Below are 18,537 nucleotides of genomic sequence, written 5' to 3'. Positions count from 1 at the left end.
TCCAGCTGGCTAAGCCCTCCTCATCCTGAAAGACTCAGGAAAATACAACTTGCTCCGTGACCAAATCTGTGCATTCGAAACACAGGGAGTTAGCAAAAAAAGAAATCCCACGGCCCATATTCAAGTTTCTGCATTTATTCTACAGACAGAATATTAGAAAATGAGAACTACTTTTATTGTGCATATTGCTAGAACCAATTTTCCTCCAAATACTGAAAGCAGCAAAATTCATTCAAATTTATTCCAAATGCATCACTCAAAAATGTTCAAATATTAGTTTTTAGAGTACATTTTAGAGTATGCTTTAATATATGATAGGGCTTGCCTATTTCTAAAAGTGCACATACCTATTAACCACACAACTAACGTATGTCCTATATATACTTTTAAAAGTAAATATTCCAATATAAATGTTAATACATATAATTTTAGAAAATATAAAAAAGTGAAAAGGTTTAAATCACAATGCCCTATCACCCAAAGTCCATAATTTTTAAGATTTTCATCTAATTTCTTCTAGACACTTCTCCATCATAGGTTTTGGTGGAGGGTTACTGGGATCTTTGATCAAGAGTTTGAATCATGTCACATATGCAATTTTGTATTCTGATTTTCTCCCACTTAACACTGTCATAAGCATTTTAATACATTTTCTTCATAAACATTTTAACGACTATATATTATCCAGTGGACATACTATAATTTAATCATTCTCCAAAAGCACCCTAAAAAATAACTCTAGGATATACATCTTTTGTTCTCTCTATATTTAAAAATATGCCTTTGATCAGTTCCTAGATCAGTTGCTATATCAAGGAATATGAATACTTTTCAAGGCTCTTGATACACATGGCCAATGTAACAAAATAGTATGACATTTTCCCCAAGTCCTCCTCAGTATGGTAATTTTTTAGTCTAAATGTAGGCCTTTATTAAATTGATAAGAATTTGTAACATCTCAATCACAAAAGTAAATACTCATTGTAAAAAAACTGAAACTCAAAAATATGTGAAATAAAAAATCAGTCTCTTGTTTTTCCCTAAGTCACAATTAAATATTTTCCATGTATCTTTCTAGACTTTTTCTATTTTTATTCAGAACATACACACACACAAGAATATTTTGGGTTTTTTATCTTACAAAAAAAAATGGAATTAAATTTGTTTTGACTCAACAATATATTCCAGGCATCCATCCAGGCTATGTCAATGCATACAAATCTACCTCTCTTTTAAAAAGCTACATAAGGTTCCATAGTATACAGATACCAAAATTTATCTGTGGTTATCTCCCATTTTTTATCATAAATGATGCTACAACAGACTTTGCACATACTAACTTGTGTTCTCTTGTGGGAATATTATAGATTCCTTGAGGAGAATCTGTTAGATCAAAGCATGTTTTTAAAAATTTTTATAGGCTCTGCCAAATTGTTATTTGAAAAGGTAGATCCGATTTCGTGTTCCCAACAACGTATTAGGTGCCTTTTCCTCCACACCCTTCACTATCTTTTAAATTTTTGCACGATAGCCCCCACTGAAAAAAATCTGGTTGTTTTAATTTTCATTTCCCTAATCACAAGTGACATTGAAACCCTCTTCACTACTTTGACTCTCATTTCTTTGAGAACTACTCCTATCCTCCATTCATTTAATTGTATCAATTCCGTTATTCTTTAACTCTTAAAACATGTTACAAATTTTTTTCCTGTCACCTTGAAATAAATGTCTTTTGTCACACAGAAACGTCAACTTTGATAATGATTCAAATTTATCACTTCTTTCCCGATGATTTTGGGTCTTGGTCTTACCTTAATGGTCCACAAAAAAATCAGATTTTCCAACATAATATATTCTCCCGCATAATTCCCTTTTCTTCTAATATCTTTACAGTTGTTTTTGAGTTAGTTCTTTGAGCCAAATAAAATTCATCTTGAATGTGTAGAAGTAAAATCTTTCTTCCCAGTCATTTATCCCTACACAGTATATTGAATAATCAATTCCCAACTGTATCAAAATGCCAACTTTATTCAATCCTAAATTCCTATATATAAACGGGTCTGTTACTGGATTCTACTCTTCCATGCAGTAATTTATCTATGCTTGTGCTCACCATTTATATTAGTGCAGCATTACAGTATGTTTTAATATCCGGTATGGCAAATCTTCCATCACTATTTTTCCATTTGAAAAATTTCTTGATCATTCTAGCACATTTCCTCCTCCAGATGAATTTTAGAAGCAATTCATCAAGTGTCCAAAAATAATTCTCACGTGGATTTTATGTGAAACTACATTAAAATTACAGTTTAATTTGTAGAATATTTCAATGTTTGCAATAATGCTTTCCCCTCCAGTAACATGTATGCCTGCCCATTTATTTAGGTTAGCTTTTAAATTGTTCAGGTAAAGGTTTTTCTTTATAAAGCTTTTCTGCATTTGTTTCCTTTTTAAACATCTTCTAGTTCTGTTGCTTTTGAGAATCAAATCTAACTTTTCTGGAGGAGTAATTACAAACTATTTGATTATTAGTGACAGTAGACATATTTCCACATGTTTAACAAATTATAGCTCTTTCCAGTGAACTGTCTGTCCACATCCTGTAACCACTTGTGTGTGGACTTCTCTTATTTTCCTCATTGATCTGAGTTCCTTACATGCTGAAGATATTAAGCCTTCACTTATGTTTGTCACAAATATTTTCCTACTTTGTGGTTCGGCTTCTAATCTTAGGGTTTTGTTTTCCCTCTCTTAAGAAGTTTTAAAAATTTTTTGTAGTCTAATACATTGATTTTTTTAACTAATAACAGATCAGAATACCCGAGAAGTGCCAGGACCTAGACCTCTTCCCCTCACGACACCTGCACAGCTATTATTTTCCTCACTTAGAAGATTTTAGTTCAGGTCTGATTGCAAAGTCTTTGCTCTGTCCACCTCAACACACAGAACCCTCTCTTCCAGATGTTTAATATTTACTTCCACATTTCCTTTATGATTTAGGGGATATTCATGCTGATTTATCATTTACTATATTCCCATATACATTTTTGGGGTGCTGAATAGGTTCCAGAGACCCGTACAGATATTGTAAAGCCAGCATAACATTGTTTTGAATGGGGCTCTATAACATATTTAATTATCACAAAGGTTTAGTGCCACCTCATTACTCATAATTATTCTGTCCAGTTCATCCCACACGGATAGCTTTATAATGCCTAAACATCACATCCAGGAATATGGTTTGTTTTTTCATTTAAGACATTCTTATTCTTCAGGATCGTTTACAGGGTCCTTCATGCAGACTACACTTGCCTCAAAGTTGTACTTACATGTTTTATGTTTTTTTGCATTGTGATCAGAGCCTATTTTTTGGTTGGTTTTTTTCTTTTCCATTTTAGTTTCTGCAGGTTATTTCTGGTATTCAGAAAGTTATGAATTTTATATACGCATTGTGTACCCAGTCACTTACTCAATTTTTCTTTGTATAATACTTATTCTCATTTTTGTAGCCAATAGCATCTACAAATACTTTGCTTTTCTAATTTTAGATCCTTACCTCACTCTAATTTCATGTATTACTACCTAAATAAAACTTACAAAAGCCATGTTAAATAATACCCCAATTTTTAATTTGACTCTGATAACTTTCTGTTAAGTATATTATGAATCATTAGCTTAATATTTATGTGTACTTTAGCACAAAAAAAACCTACTTTTTAAACTAAGAAACAAGGAATTTTTTAAAAATCAAGTATCTCTTTTGTCTGTACTTTAGGTGGCAGTTTGAATTCAATGTGAACTCCAAGGAAAAGATACCTCTCTTCCAGACTTCTGAAACGGCCTACCTAGTCTCCCCTACTTCTACTCTCCCACCCCCACCCCCACATTCTGCATGCAGCAGCTGGAGTGGCTGTTTAAAAATGCAAATCTGATTATGTCATTCTCCTGCTTCAGATCCAACCCTTGCAATGGTTTCCCATTTCACTGAGAATAAAATAAAACATCCTTAACCTGTCCTACAAGACCCTACATGATCTGGCCCCCTGCCTAGCCACACTTCCCTCTTACCCAGCAGAATCTATCCACAAGTCATTCTTTCAGTTCCTGGAATGGGCAAAGCTCTCTCTCCCTTCAGGGCCTTCCCACATGCCATTCCCCTGCCTGGAAAATTATCCCCCATCATTCTACGCTAACGCCTACTCACCCTTCAGATCTCAGCTCAAATCTTATTTTTGAAAAAAAAAAAAGAAAGAAAGAAAGAAAAAGAAAAAATATATATATATATAAAGTCTTTCCTGGGCCTTCTATTGACAATCTAAAATTTGCTCTCCTTTTTATACTCTCTTATAACCGGTACTACTTAACTTTCCTAACAGATACCGTTTGTGATTATACATGCAGTTGTAGGATTGTATCATTTCTGGTTCCCTCCACCCCCCATAGATTATAACCTTCAAGAGAACACGGACAAACTGATTATGCTGGCCACACCACAAGCATTCATATATATTTGAATGAAATAAAAACACCTAAAAAACCCTTAATTGTATCTCTTATATCTTAAAACAATACCCTTTATGTCAATCAACATTTAAACTGTTAAGACTCTTTTTGATACTGTCTGCAAATTCATTAAGAATACATTTTACCCCAAGGACATAACAGCTAACCTGAATCTGATGCTGCCAAACCTTAAATTTATCATTAGGAAATGTTCTGTTTAAATATGAGTTTTGTTTTATGCAGCATTCACTTCACTGATACTTTATTCACAATCCACTATTTTATGTCTTATTTTCTAAAGTATGTAAAGCACTAGGAAAAACATGCTTTGTCGAATACTCTTAAGAAGCCTAACATATTAACGGTCCTTGATAAAAATTAAAGCAAAATCACAAATTAAAAGCATTCAAAGTTGGTGATCTCTATTACACTGTAACAGACACATCTGGTCAAAAAAAGTATAAATTACATTGCAAATAAAAAGTCCGTTTGGATCACAAAAGCTAATAAAACCAGTATTTATATACTTCTTCACGTTCTGCAAAGCACTCTCACGTGAAAACCTCATACCGCTGAACTCTGTGGAGTAGACGGAGCAGGTATTACCAGCATTTATAGAAAAGAAAACTGAGGCTTAGAATGACTGTCCTCCTCAAGGTCAAAGGACTGGAAAGTACTAGAGTCATAATTATATTGGGGGAGGGGTAGCGGTCCCACATGTAAATGTCCTAACCAAAGAGAACTTCCATCCTAGAGGCCTGCGTCTGTAATTAGGGTAGATTTATGCTCCCTTCAACTGAAATTTCATTTCACCAGAGAACTGCCACCCAAAGAGCTGCTTTAAATATAAAGTTAAAATCTAAATTGCCACCAATCTGGGAAATAGCTGAATTAACTAGGGGATACCCAAACTATGGAACATGATGCAGCAGTTCTCCAACACCAGTTAAGGCATTACATGCTGAAACTGAAAGGTAAGAGTGCACGAGTACTTGTTAAAACGGTCAAAGATAATGCAAGTACACACACCGGGAAACATTTTATAAGATCTAGAAAGATACACACGGAACATGTAATAGTTATCATCTCTGGAGGCAGGGGTTGCCAGAGAAAGACGTCAGGCGTGTCTGGGATGTTTTAGTTTTTACCAAGAAAATTAGTTACTTTACCTATTTAAAACTAATCTTTTAAAATTTAAATTAACCTATGGATTGAACAGACAGGTCATTTTTCTGCTCTAAAAGCTATGCAACTATAAAGGAAGTCGGGGCTTCTCTAAAAGAGAAGACAAAACATAACAACAACAACAAAAATACCCGGCACAATCCTGTTAAAACAATAAACCACCTAAAGGTCGCAAAAACGTCCCTTTAAAAAAGCAGTAACTTAAATTATCTTTTAATACCTAGTCTTCGTTGCAGTAAGACAACCAGTCAACAAACCAGCCACTGGAAGAGTACAGAGCAAGCTCCTCCTAGAGAGATTGAGTTGTTAGAGTTCGGCCAGGAAGGTTTCACAAAGGAGCCGAGCCGAGTTTTGAGGGAAATGAGAGGTGACTTGGCAGAGAGATGCGGGAAGAGTCATCCAGATGGGAAAATGTCTGGGAGGTGGATATAGCGAGTTAATCGGAAGCGGGGGACAGTAAGCAAACTGCAGTCGAGTCCTGAAAGAGGAGAGGATTCCTTTGGGTGTGGGAGTGGAGAGGGAGCTCGGCTGCGCGGCCATCCAGTTTACCTGGGTGAGAATCCGGCCCTTGTTGTGGTCAAACAATGGAGGCGTCCAGCGGCAGCGGCGTTCTGCGCTGGGTGCGCGAAGGGTTCCTCATCACCTGAGTAGGATGCTCGGCGGGCTCTGCTGGGACGCAGGGCGCTCTAAAAAACACAACACCACACCATGCAGCCGGGCTTCTCCGCGGCACAGCCCGGCTCCCTGCTCCCACGGCGCGGCCATTACCGCCTCTCCGGGGACCCGCCTGGAAAGGCTCCAAGGCGCGGCTTCACGGGCTTCTAAAGCGGTTTCGCTCCCCCTTCCCTCGGCTCCAACAACAATGGAGCCCGGCTCGGGAGTCCGGCTCCCGGGGGGCCTCCGCCCGGCCTCGCCCCTGCCGCTGCCCACCCCTCGCCGCGCACCCGGCCGCCATCTGTGACCCCCGCGCCCCGCTCCCGGCACTGCGGGCCCGCGCCGGCCGGCCGAGGCCCGAGGCCAGGCTGCCCTCCGTGGGGCCTTGCCCGGTGCCCGCCGGGCCACCCGGCTGCGGGGGGCCGCTCTGACCTTCCCCACCGACGCCCAAGGGCCGGCCCCCGCGCGAGGCCCATCCTAAGTGATGGGTTGTTTTTCTTTTCTTTAACCCACTCATCCTCCTTCCAACCCCGAGCCCGCTCCCCTTTCGCCCCCCGCCCCCGCCTCGTTCCCGAAAAGAAATAGACTGCAGCCCGGCCGCCCGACAACTCACTCCAAGTGAGGGGTTGAAGCGCCCCAGGCCGCGGGCTCCGCGCACCCACCCTCCCTCTCCTCAAGGGACACCTCACAGGTGCGCCTCCGAGCCGCGCGCGCGCGCTCCGCACACCCAGACGCCTCCGGGGGACAGCGCGCGTGCGCACGCACGGGGCCGACGAGCCCCGGGGGAGCGGGGGCCGCACGCATGCGCGCCGTCCGGCCCTCGCCCCGGCACCAACCCCCCCGCCCCCGCCCCCGTCGGCCGCCCGCGCGCGCCCTCCCCCCAATCCCAGGCTGGTCCCGGGTACCCCCCCCAAACCCCCGGCCCTGCGCGCGCGCGCCCGCTCCCTTGCTCGCTCCTCCTTCCCCGCCCCACCCGGGCCCGCGTTACCCTGGGCAACCGCAGTGCGGCCGCACCTGAGCTCTGCGCCTGCGTCCCACCGGCTAGACCCTCCCTTCCCCTCGGTCCCGTCCCCTGCCCCGCCACAGCTGGGGGTGGGGGGGCGTCGCCCCCTCCCCGCAAAGTGAGTATCGAGCGTCCTCCCCCGTCCTGCCCCTCAGACAGACCCGCCGCCGCGCCGGCCCCTCAGCCGTCCGCCCGGTCAGCGCGGCCTGGCCTCGCCACCCCGGCCCCCGCTCCCAGCGTGCACCGCGGCGAGCGCTCGGGTGGGAGCCGGCGAGATGCGTTCGGCGGGCGGCGCCCACTGACCTCCCTCGGCCGCCCGGCCGGGGCAGGGCCGGAGCCGGGAGCCAGCCCCGCCCGCCGCCCCGCCCATGGGCCGCCAGCCCCCGCAGCCGCCCGCCGGGAGGACCGCGCCGAGGGGGGGAGCCGCCTGAAGGACCGCGACGGCCGCGCCCGCAGGTAAGGCGGGGCCCGAGGTGCGACCGAGTCCAGCCCCGCTCACCTGGCCGTACCTCTGGGGAAGCTCTGCGGGCGCCGGCGGGGGAGGGGGCACCTGTCGGGACAGGAATTTATTTCGGGCTGTTTTAAAAGCCCTCTCTGCAGGGGGTGGGGGTCCTCGCGTCTCACCCCCAGGGCTCTCGGCGGTGGGGAGGGGTGTCCCCTTGAGGAAACAGCGGTGGCGGGGGGAAAGACAAGAAAAGGTGGAAAGGAGGGCAGAAGTGAGGTGCAGCGACCCCGCGCCCGCTGCCTGCAGCGTTTTCCAGCCGGTTATGGGGAGGGGGTGCCGTTGCCAGGGCTCCAGTCCAGGCTGCGGACCGCCCGCACCGCGCACCCAAGCCAGTCCGATGGGGCAGGAGCAGCCAGCCCAGGGGCTGCTCCGACCATCCCTGGGGTGGGTTTGTAGGGTGAGGGATCCGCATTGCAGGTGTACCAGGAGCGCCCGAGGGCCTGGCGGTGCTTTGTCTGGGGTGCTGTGGGGAGGCGGCCCTCTTCATCCAAATCTCCTTTTTAAATGCGTTTTACCACCCTCTGTACGTTAGAGACCCTTCCCGATAAGTTGCGTTGTCTCCTGTCCTAATAACCCTTTACGTAAGTACTCTACCTTTACAGCCCTTTACTGAAGCTTTGATGTGGGCTTTAGATGACCCTAAATAACGATTTGCTTGGAATTCATGAAATTGAGCATAATGCAAATATGCAGCAGAGCCGCAGGCTTGACTACAGAGCTGCTGTCTGCTACAGCAAGTTACTCCAGTTTATCTAACTTGCGTTTTCATGCTGACCTGTATTGCTTAAATCCACACTTTGATATTTAGCGGTATGATCTATTCCAGCGATTGAAAATGAGGTGACCTAAGAGGAAATAGAGTCGTGCTCCGAAATTTAGGTTGCATTAATAGGTCTTATTACAAAATACAAGCTCCGAGGCTGTAGTGGTTTAATATATTACGCATTTCCAGAAACCTACCTGTAAGAGTGGTAAAGCTAGAATTGCTGGGTCTTTTTTTAAATTAGATTTTTAAGTATGAGATTTATATAAAAAACATTGTTATTGTTTTATTAAATGATTTTTTTTGCACTGTCAAGAACGTGCCTGCATTTTCTTCCCATTGAATTGTAAGGAAAAGATGCTAACATTCAAAATGACTTTTATCCCCAAAGATGTTTCAAATTTATTTCTTTTGGCTAAATGTTCATCTTCTATGATATATTTTGGGGGAAAGGTTTTAAGACTTGTGATATATGTATATATGTATGTGTGTTTACAAATATACACTATTGAAAAACCTTAAAATAGTTTTTGTTTCTCTGTGTCATAATTACTCAGTAAATTTAGTTTAGGTAGATTTAAAATCCGAGATACAAAACAATTACTTGTGTGTATCAGATTTTTATTGTAGTACATGTAAATACATCAATTTAACAGGCTTCTTGGAAAATATTGTTAATTTTTTTTTTAAGTGAATCCTTTTGCTTGCAATGGAAGATCACTTGGGTTCTTAACTCTTTCATCTGTGATTCATTGGATAAATTCATTTTAATGTCATTACTTAATTGGCAGAGAACATTTGCAAGAGTACTGATGTTAACGTTGATGCTTTTAAGAAATACTTAAAAATCACTTTCTCATATGTCTAACAAGACATGGGCCTTTTTCTTCTGTCTGGAACAAGGTCAGCCATAAAATGTTCCTGATACATGGTGGGCACACATGTTTTAACTAAGATTAATTACATCTACTGGATTGGATATCTTTAAAAGTCAATGACTAGGTGCCTCTATATGCTTCACATGTTTGACTCAGATTCACATTCCAGACTAGTTAAGTAGGTGCTAGCTTAATGACACCAATTTTCACATCTCCAGCTTTGATGTTTAAACCTGCAGAGAAGTGAATGTGTCCTAATTGTCCTCAAATATTTAAGGTTTGTCATGTAGCAAAGGGAGTGTATGTATTTAGACTAATTCCCAAGTACAGAAGAGGCCAAGTAGTATTTAGAGGAAGACAGATTTCACATAAAAGCAGAAGTTGCTTATGATTAGAACCTCCAGCGGTAGAAAGAAGGGGCTGTTCCTTCCCCCACAGAGTTTCCAGATAAGCCCATTCCCCAACAGAGCAGGAATGGCTATTAGGAGTATCATATGGGGTGTGGGAGAGGCCTTCTGAGATGGGTGTTTAGGAATTCCAGTGGCAATGAATTGAAGGGCTTTGTGGCTTTTTTTGTTTTGTTTTGTTTTTTTTAATACTGGCTTCAGAGATACTGCTGTGGGCATAAGGACTCCCCAGAATGTGCCTGAACTCTTAGAAGATTTCTACCAGGGTAGAGGCCAGCCTGGTATCAGAGGTGATTTTAATCCTACTTTGCTCTTGTATGGGGCTTTACAGGTTATACAGCACTCTCACATTCAAAAGATTTTTAAAAGACTCTTTTTAATTATATGTGAGTTGTATTTCTTCCTTTGGCTTTTATTTTCTACAATAAACATTTAATTAAGAGGAAAATTACCCATTTCTATGAAGGCAAGCAGAAGAATGTTTTTTAAAGCTCTTTTTAAAAATGGGATGATGTCAGTCATTCTTTTCAGAGTCAGCAGGTTGTGAAGGTGAATAGATTTTCTTCTTAGCTGAAATTATTTTTTTAAAGATACTGATTAAGGGCTGATTCTTGTGCTTGCTCTGCATTTTAGTTTCTGTTTATTTCATTACTCAAACATGACTCAAATTTCACAGCAAAAAAAAAAAAAAAAAATCCAGTCATATCCACCTACAGTAAATTGCATTGGATGTTCTTCCAGTACATCAGTGTTGTTTTTAAATATACCTTGGCAGCTGAAGGTAAAACACAGCTGAAAGAAATACAGTTACAATGTACTGAAAAGATTAGGTGAATTGGAGCTTTGTGTCTGAAGAAGAAAAAGATGTGTCCTATTTGTGCTAAACCAATCCTGGGAATGATAATATATCAACAATAGGGATGATCTATCCATAATAAGAAAGATTAGGTGGCAGTTGACTATAAGTCACGATACATGTTTTAAATGGGTCGGTGGGGTTAGGACTCTGTCTGTAGCCAAGGGGCAGAGCTACAGCTTCCTGTGAACAGCAGAGCACCCAAACAAATATTCTCTGCACAAGAATTTAAGGGGAGCATAATGGTAACAGGCGATTGAATTAAAACAGCATCTGACCCCTCCAGTTGAGGAAGAAGTTAGAAGGAAAACCAATCCTGAATTAATGTATATGTGTGCTTACTCTTTCAGAAACTTGTAGTTTCCTCTCTTTTGTTCTTTTTTAAAGATTTTATTTATTTATTTGAGAGAGAGAGAGCATGAGAAGGGAGAGAACAGAGGGAGAAGCAGACTCCATGCTGAGCAGGGAGCCCAACATGGGCTCGATGCCAGGACCCCAGGATCATGACCTGAGCCGAGGGCAGAGGCTTAACCAACTGAGCCACCCAGGTGCCCTCTCTTTTGTTCTTTAACGCATGAGTTTGCCTCACGCTTTTTGTGCTAGTTTATCCCCGGCTGAATTTGGGTATGATCATTTAAATAAGACAAAGACTCAAACTTTAAACGCGGAATACGTTTTTATTTATACTTTATGCATGAAGGGAGAAAGAGAAGAACATCAAGTTCTTCTGGCCAGCCAAAAAATAAAGTAAGAAAGTCTTATGAGTACTCAGTACTTCAAAAAAAAATCCGAGAGGCTACTTTAAATATTATGACGAGGTCAACAAATTATCAAGTAAGGCACCCAGTTAGAAAGCAGCCTTTTTAGAGGTCAAAGGTTGCCTTTTAGAGCTCCTCACCAGAATCTCTGAGGCCATCACACAGCTGTCTAAAAGCCTCTTTGTTAACTAGAAAACAGGAGTTTTTGTACTTTATGCAGGTTTCCACGCTGGTGAGCAGACTAAATTACACGTCTTTGCGATTCCTGCCAGTTTATCATTTTATCAGAAATAACTTTCTGAAGCAAGGAGTGTCTGCTGCTCTGTAGCTATAAAGGAAGAGGGCATATGTGTACTCCTTCTGTCAAGATTCTCTCTACTAGCCGGATTCTCAGCACTGAGCAGTGGAAGTCCTTCGGTTAGCACCAAACAAAAGAGCAAGCCTGAAATGCTTAAAGCTGACAGTAAGGGAGAGGGGGAAAAAGAAACAACAGAGCACTTTTAATAAATGGAATTCAGTCATAAAGTACTCTGCTGCTACAGTTTCTTTGTTGCCTCCTTGGTGACAGCTACCATGTGAAATTAAGACCTGTGTGAGACCCGCTACTTCTGCTCTTCAGATTTCCTTCCCGACCTATTTCTGAATACACCCGTGCCTTTTCACTATAGGCAAGACGGTTTATGAGGCATCCTTTTAAGCCCCATTTCTTATGTAAAGTTGCTTAAACACTGCTGCTACATACAAATTACAATTCCCCGTATTACTACAGTTCTGTTTTTCCTGAAGTTGCACATTTCACCTCACAGTGCGTGGCATTATACCCTGAAAGGGTACACTTAGAATATTTGTAAAAACACTGGTTCCCCAAGTTACAGTTCCTTCACTATGTAGCAGAATAACCCAGGATTGCCATATTTTTCCGTTGGCTTCTTATCCAGTGTACTCAGGAATGAACAAGGGTAGGTGGTTAGGCTCGTGACATACCCCAAACAATGAAGACTCTTTTAACCCCTTTCTCTCCAACTGTCATACCTGTCAACCCAAGTGAAAGGCACTGGTTTTATTTCTCCTCCAGTGGCTTGTGGCATGTGGGAGCAGATCCAGGTTTTGTTGTTGTCATTGTTGTTTTTCAAGATTTATTCATTTGAGAGGGAGTATAAACACATGGGGGGGGCGGACAGAGGAAGAGAATCTTCACTGGACTCTTCACTGGACTCCGGGCTCGATCCCATGAGCCATGAGATCATCACCTGAACCAAAACCAAGAGTTGGAGGTTTAAGCAACTGAGCCACCCAGGCACCCCCAGATGCAGTTTTTAGAAATATTTGTTTTGCATTTGGGTGAGAAAGATGGAGAAAGTTGGTTGGTTGTTCACTTTTATGTTCCCGTAGACAAATATATAGCAGGGGTTATTAGGTATGATCTATTCCTTTCAAGGAGGGGTCAGACTTTGTCTCCAGCAACAAATCATCTTTATGCTTTGGTTCAGTCCTGGCGTCCAGACCAGAAAGTTAGCCAATGAGGTACTTGCTCATTGACCTGCCCTATTACACTGCCCTAGGGGAGAGGAAAACAGTCTTGTCTGACAGGGAGAACGGATAAGTAAGCCTTCTCAGCCCCTGTGATGGGTTTCAGGTGAACAGTTCATTCCCATCAAGAAAGTGCTCAAGTCAGTTTTTGACAGAAAGAGGTTTATCAGTATAGTGAAGCTGTGGTATTAGGACGTGCTTCAGAGATGAGCAAAGCCAAACCTTGTCGAGGCCAAAGCTGTTTTTTTAGGAGAGAAAATAAAAGTCTAAGATGGAACAAGTAAAGCCAGAGGTGAGGCCTTTTTGGAAACAGGTAGGTGGAGTGTTGTCTGTTGGAGGTGTTTTCCGGTCTCATCCATGGTTGTAGTATGGAACCCAGAGCAGTTTGGACCAATCATTGTCTCATTCTAGAACACTACACTGAATTCTACCTGCCAGCAGGCTGTAGAATGGAGTACCTTCCAGAGGAAATTCGGGACACCACAAACACATTCCTGTGCAGGTTATCATCCCATGTCAGAAGCTCAGACAGGAAGCAGATTACCTGTTGCGGGGCCTTGGAGGAACACTGAGTGCATTGAGAAGTTGTTAAAACGTCTGAGCCAGTGTCTTCCTACCAGAGCTGCCATTGAGTCCCTGGCATATTAGGACCAGTAACCCTACAGAACTGCAACTTTTCCCTACGGGAAAGTTGAAATGACATTCTGGAGTGATGAACCCGGATGTTCACCCAGTCACCCAGGCTTCCTGCACCGGCACCTGAAGCACATGGACACCCCCTTATCAACACTTCCCACTGGGAGAACCCAGCTTCTCCCAGAACACTAACACTATGCCAGTGGAGGGTAACTAGAAGTCTTGGGAGCCTGCTCAGGTTTTTAGGTGAAGGTCCCAGATTTTTGTCAGTTAAAACTCTTGTGTTTATAACCCATAGGTAGGACATCTATCCAGCCACTTCAGTCCAGTTTCAGCAAAATCCTTCCAGATTATTTCTTTCAATTTCATCTTGATAATTCACTACCTCTTCTGACCCTGGGTGATACAGTGAAGGCCTTGGTGACTGTGTAGGGCATTAGAGTTCTATTTACAGTCTGACCTGTGAATTGTGGTTTCCTGCTATAGACAGACACACTTAATGTGCCAAATCTGGACAGAGAATATTTCAGAAGTTCTTTTTGACAGTCATTATGACAGCCTTTGTATGTGGGTAGCTTCTACATCTGGTGAAATTGCTAAAACATTCACATTAAAACCATTTTCCTCATTTGAATAAAGCTAATTTGAATATATGTTTACAAATGCCACCCCCCCCAAGGGATAGATAAGCCATTCTCTTTGTATGATGGTTCTCTCCCACCCGCTCTACACCCACAATGTGAGCCTGACAAATAGGACAGTGCATATAACATTGAGCTACAGTGGAAAACTTAGAGCATACAATTCATGTCTAATCATCCCTAGCATCCTTTTCCATGTGGGTGTCAGGCTATGGAGCAAGATTAGGAAACTAAGTCCTTTGGAGCTATCAAGGAGCTGTCTGGGGCATGGTCTGGTTGCAAGGACTCCCTGCCAGACTCGAGAGGCCCTTTACTGCAGGCGCCTGGTCTGGGACAGGGACAGCATGGGGAAGAGCTTCCAGAAGGAACTGGTCAGTCTGAAAATGGTGAGTTCTGTTAGATAGGTGTGACCACATTATTCACCAAAAGAAAAATAGTTCTAAAGCAGCCCCCAATATAGGGTAACATGAGCACCATTAGAAATGAGCTCCTCCTGGAGTGAGGAGGCCTCACTGTGTTCACAGTCAGAATGAGACCACCATCTCATAACCATCCACAGTCAGAATGAGAGTCAGAAAAAAGAGAGAAAGACCAGTGGGACTGCATATTCCAGTGAGGACAATACATTTGTCTTCTGGACGGACGGTGGAAGCAAAAATGGATAAAGATTCTCCTTCGATGAGAAGAGTTTGCATCAGAGATTAATTTTCTTGTCTGCAGCTGTTAATCTTTTCTCCCCAATCATACACAAATTTTTATTGATTTACTTTAATATACCTGATTCACACAGTCATTCCAAATAGTTTATCTAAATAATAGAGATTTTAAATTATGGGTTCTAAATGTCATCAGACATATCAGATATCCAGAATAACATCACTTGATTTTACCATCTTAATCCAAGCTGTAAGAACAAGTGCTCAAAATGGGGCACCTGGGTAGCTCAATCAGTTGGATGTCCAACTCTTGAGGTCATCATCTCAGGTCATGATCTCAGGGCTGTGGGATGAGGCCCTGCGTCCAGCTCTGTGCTCAGCTGGGAGTCTGCTTAAGATTCTGTCCTTCTGCCCACCCATCCCCCGCACTGCTGAAATAAAAACTAAACCTTTAAAAAAAAAAAAAAAATACCCAGCAGATGACCCACAGGGGTTGTGAGGAGATAAGGTATGGTTTTTCCCATTTGAATTTTAGTTTCTTTATGTGTCTCTAGGTAAGTGTAGATTAGGAAATTAACTTTGGTACTCTTCTAATCTAAAAAGAATGAGGGATTTTAGAGAATATAGACAATTTACATTAAAGAATAACGCAATTGTTGACTAAGAATTTGTCAGAGAAATATAGTATCTTAAAACATTACTCAGCTAATGGAAGTGGAGTAACTTTTTTTTCTAAAGATTTTTTTTATTTGAGGAAGAGAGCGTGAGAGAGAGCAGAGAGCACAAGGGGCAGGGAAGGGCAGAGGGAGAAGCAGACTCCCAGCTGAGCAGGGAGCCCAATGCGGGGCTCTATCCCAGTACCCTGGGATTATGACTTGAGCCAAAGGCAGACAGTAAACAACTGAGCCACGCAGGGACCCCTGAAGTGGAGTAACTTTCTAAGTCACTATAATAGGTAATATTGTCTAAGATTTTTAAAAGATAAATTACATGATTTTCTTAAATTGTAGTTATCAATTGCTCACTCACGTCGAGATTTACCAACTCTTAAATGATGGTGTGGAAAACCATGAGCTGATAGTAAGGATTTATGAAGTACAATTTAAGTTAGCCTTTGTGCAAAAATCCTACTTTTCTGTAAGAATTAATATGTGTGGGGTTGTCAGTCCCTCCCCACTCCAGCATGCTGGCTCTGTGACAGCAGGATTTGTGTCTGTTTTATTCATTGGGGTATTCCAGTGTCCTTTCTGGTGCCAGGCTCAGAGGTACTCAGAGAAAGGTGCTTGCTTTATTGAAAGAAGTGGGATGCTTTATATGACCCCACTGAGGAAAATAGGACCCTCCTTACACCCCCACATTCACAAAACAGTGCGTGAGAGAATTTGCCTCAAGAGTACTAAAGGGCACCTGAATAATTTAATTTTGTTATGCAGCCTTCCGTGTTGTATTGGAATACTTTCATTCCTGTTGTTAATACAGAGGCTTTTTTAAAGAAATAAATAGCTTTTCAATTTGTACCTGTATCTCTAAATTTTATTTCTAAACTGGGATTCTTTTTTTTTTTTTTTAAGATTTTACTTATTTATTTGACAGAGAGAGAGATCACAAGTAGGCAGAGAAGCAGGCAGAGAGAAAGGGGGAAGCAGGCTCCCTGCTGAGCAGAGCCAGATGCGGGGCTTGATCCCAGGACCCCGGATCATGACCGGAGCTGAAGGCAGAGGCTTAACCCATTGAGCCACCCAGGCACCGTAAACTGGGATTCTTATAACCTGATTGTTTTTACTTTGTAAGAGACCTTTTCTAAGTAGAAAACCATTTTAAGATTTACCAGCTCTACACTAATTTCTTTGATTTTTCCAATACATTTGTGCAAATAACGAAGTTTAAATTATGGCTCTTTTTTATAAATAGCATTTCCTGGTGATCATGGAGCCTGTTCTTACATTTTTCCCAGCCTGGAAAGCTTTTCTTAAAGTGCTAGTACACGTAAATTTTAGGAGATTTGGCATGGCATGGTTTTATAAATTAATTTGGAGTCTTTAAAATCCTTTTAAGATTCATATATACTATTTAATGGTCTCCTTAAAAACAGGAATTCCTTTGCATTCAAGAAATCTTAAAGCCTTTAGACATCAAAGTTTCCTAGAGATTCATTAACTGTTCTAGATCAAAGTACTCCCATGGAAAGTGTATATTGGGTCAATTTTGATATATCCATTTATCATCTCTAAAAATATCACTTTTGTAACCGTAATACTGGAGTCCCTATTTGGGGTTTCAGAAATCTCTCATATTCACCCTTTCCGCTTCTCAGGTCTTAAGCATTTATAGGAAAAGACATCTTAGACTGTCAGATAAAGGGAGGAACATTATTATATTCTTAAGCAAATTGGAGTTTACATGCAGCTCTTTTCTTCCAAGCAAAAGAAAGAAAGGCAGTGCGTGTGTTTCTGGCCAGCATGGGGAGCGGGTAAAGCAGCACCTTCCCTCAGCCGCACCTCACCGGGAGCTTCAGCGGTGGGGGAGAAGCTCTCTCAAACAGCTGCCCTTCCCTCTCGGGTCAGCAGCTGGTTGCAGGGAGAACACCGCATATGGCCGGAGCCGGTCCCTAAGGGCTCCATCCACCCGCAGCTTACCTGCAAGCCAGGAACCCAAGGAGAGCAGGGTCAACCTCAAGCAAAAGAGAAAAAAAAGGCCTGCCTCCAATTAGGTTGACTCGAGCCCCGGGCTTCTCAGCCACCGTACTGTTTCAGGCTGCGTCGTTCTCTGTTGTGAGGGCTGTCCTGTGCATTATAGGCCATTCTGCAGCATGCCTCACCTCTCCCCAGTAGATGCCGGACATGCCCCTTACCTGATTGTGACAACCCTGGTGCCCAGACAAGAACCACTGCTCTAACTGGGTCACACTCTCAAGTGGATGGAATACCTTGTGTTCTTCCTTTAATTCAGACTGCTTACAGTTGTCTCACATCGTAACATTCACGTGTGAATTCCATCTGCTCTTGAAATATGTATGTTATATGTATGTACATAGATATGTGTATCTTGCATCAGCCACAAAACAATGACTGCGTCGATTCTCTAACAAAGTGAAAAAGCTGCTTATGGAGAGCAGGTTAGAGTCAGACTGCAGAAGCAGGCCAGCTCTTCAAGACCCAAGCAGTCACCACTCTTCCCACTCTCTGCTGGGTACCCACCCCAGCAGACATGCAGCCTCCCCTTTCTACTCCCCATTCTGCTTAGCCATCTGAGTGTGGCACCGATGGTTGATTTGGACGGACACACTCAAACTCCATCCGAATAAGGAATTTGTCAGTGTCTACATTTATTTTCATCTTCCACAGGAGGAGAGAAATGCCAGGCCCCTATCTAACCAGGAAACCTTAAAGGTTTCTATATTTTCACATAAGAAATGTCACTTTAAGTTGTATTATTAAAACAATAAATCATTGGGCGCCTGGATGGCTCAGTCATTTAAGCACCTACCTTCGGCTCAGGTCATGATCCCAGGATCCTGGGTTGGAGCCCCACGTTGGGCTCCCTGCTCAGTGGCGCGCCTGCT

The 18,537-nt window shown here is 42.7% G+C and overlaps 1 protein-coding gene and 1 long non-coding RNA gene across 3 annotated transcripts in view; one reads left to right on the top strand and one right to left on the bottom strand.

The window, feature by feature from the left end:
* The window catches only part of LOC308353857, a 44,320-nt gene extending 36,657 nt beyond the window's left edge, over positions 1-7,663 (bottom strand). The window contains exons 1-2 of one of the 2 annotated variants that reach the window (XR_013967818.1): positions 7,507-7,663; positions 6,238-6,374 (exon numbers count right to left, since the gene is read on the bottom strand). This is a non-coding gene — a long non-coding RNA (uncharacterized lncRNA). Of the gene's footprint in view, positions 1-6,237; positions 6,375-6,955; positions 7,082-7,506 lie in introns of those variants that run through there. The other variant, XR_013967819.1, reaches the window with a different exon arrangement.
* An 18-nt stretch (positions 7,664-7,681) lies between these two features.
* CCDC92 (coiled-coil domain containing 92) overlaps positions 7,682-18,537 on the top strand; it is a 30,314-nt gene continuing 19,458 nt past the window's right edge. Inside the window, exon 1 of the mRNA XM_080820965.1 lies at positions 7,682-7,801. The gene's annotated coding sequence lies outside the window, so the exon portion shown is untranslated. The remainder of the gene's footprint in view (positions 7,802-18,537) is intronic.

This window comes from Martes martes (assembly GCF_963455335.1).
Source record: "Martes martes genome assembly, chromosome: 13".
Lineage (NCBI taxonomy): Eukaryota > Metazoa > Chordata > Mammalia > Carnivora > Mustelidae > Martes > Martes martes.
The sequence above is the reverse complement of the archived record's forward strand: the minus strand, read 5'-3'. Positions and strand labels throughout refer to the sequence as shown.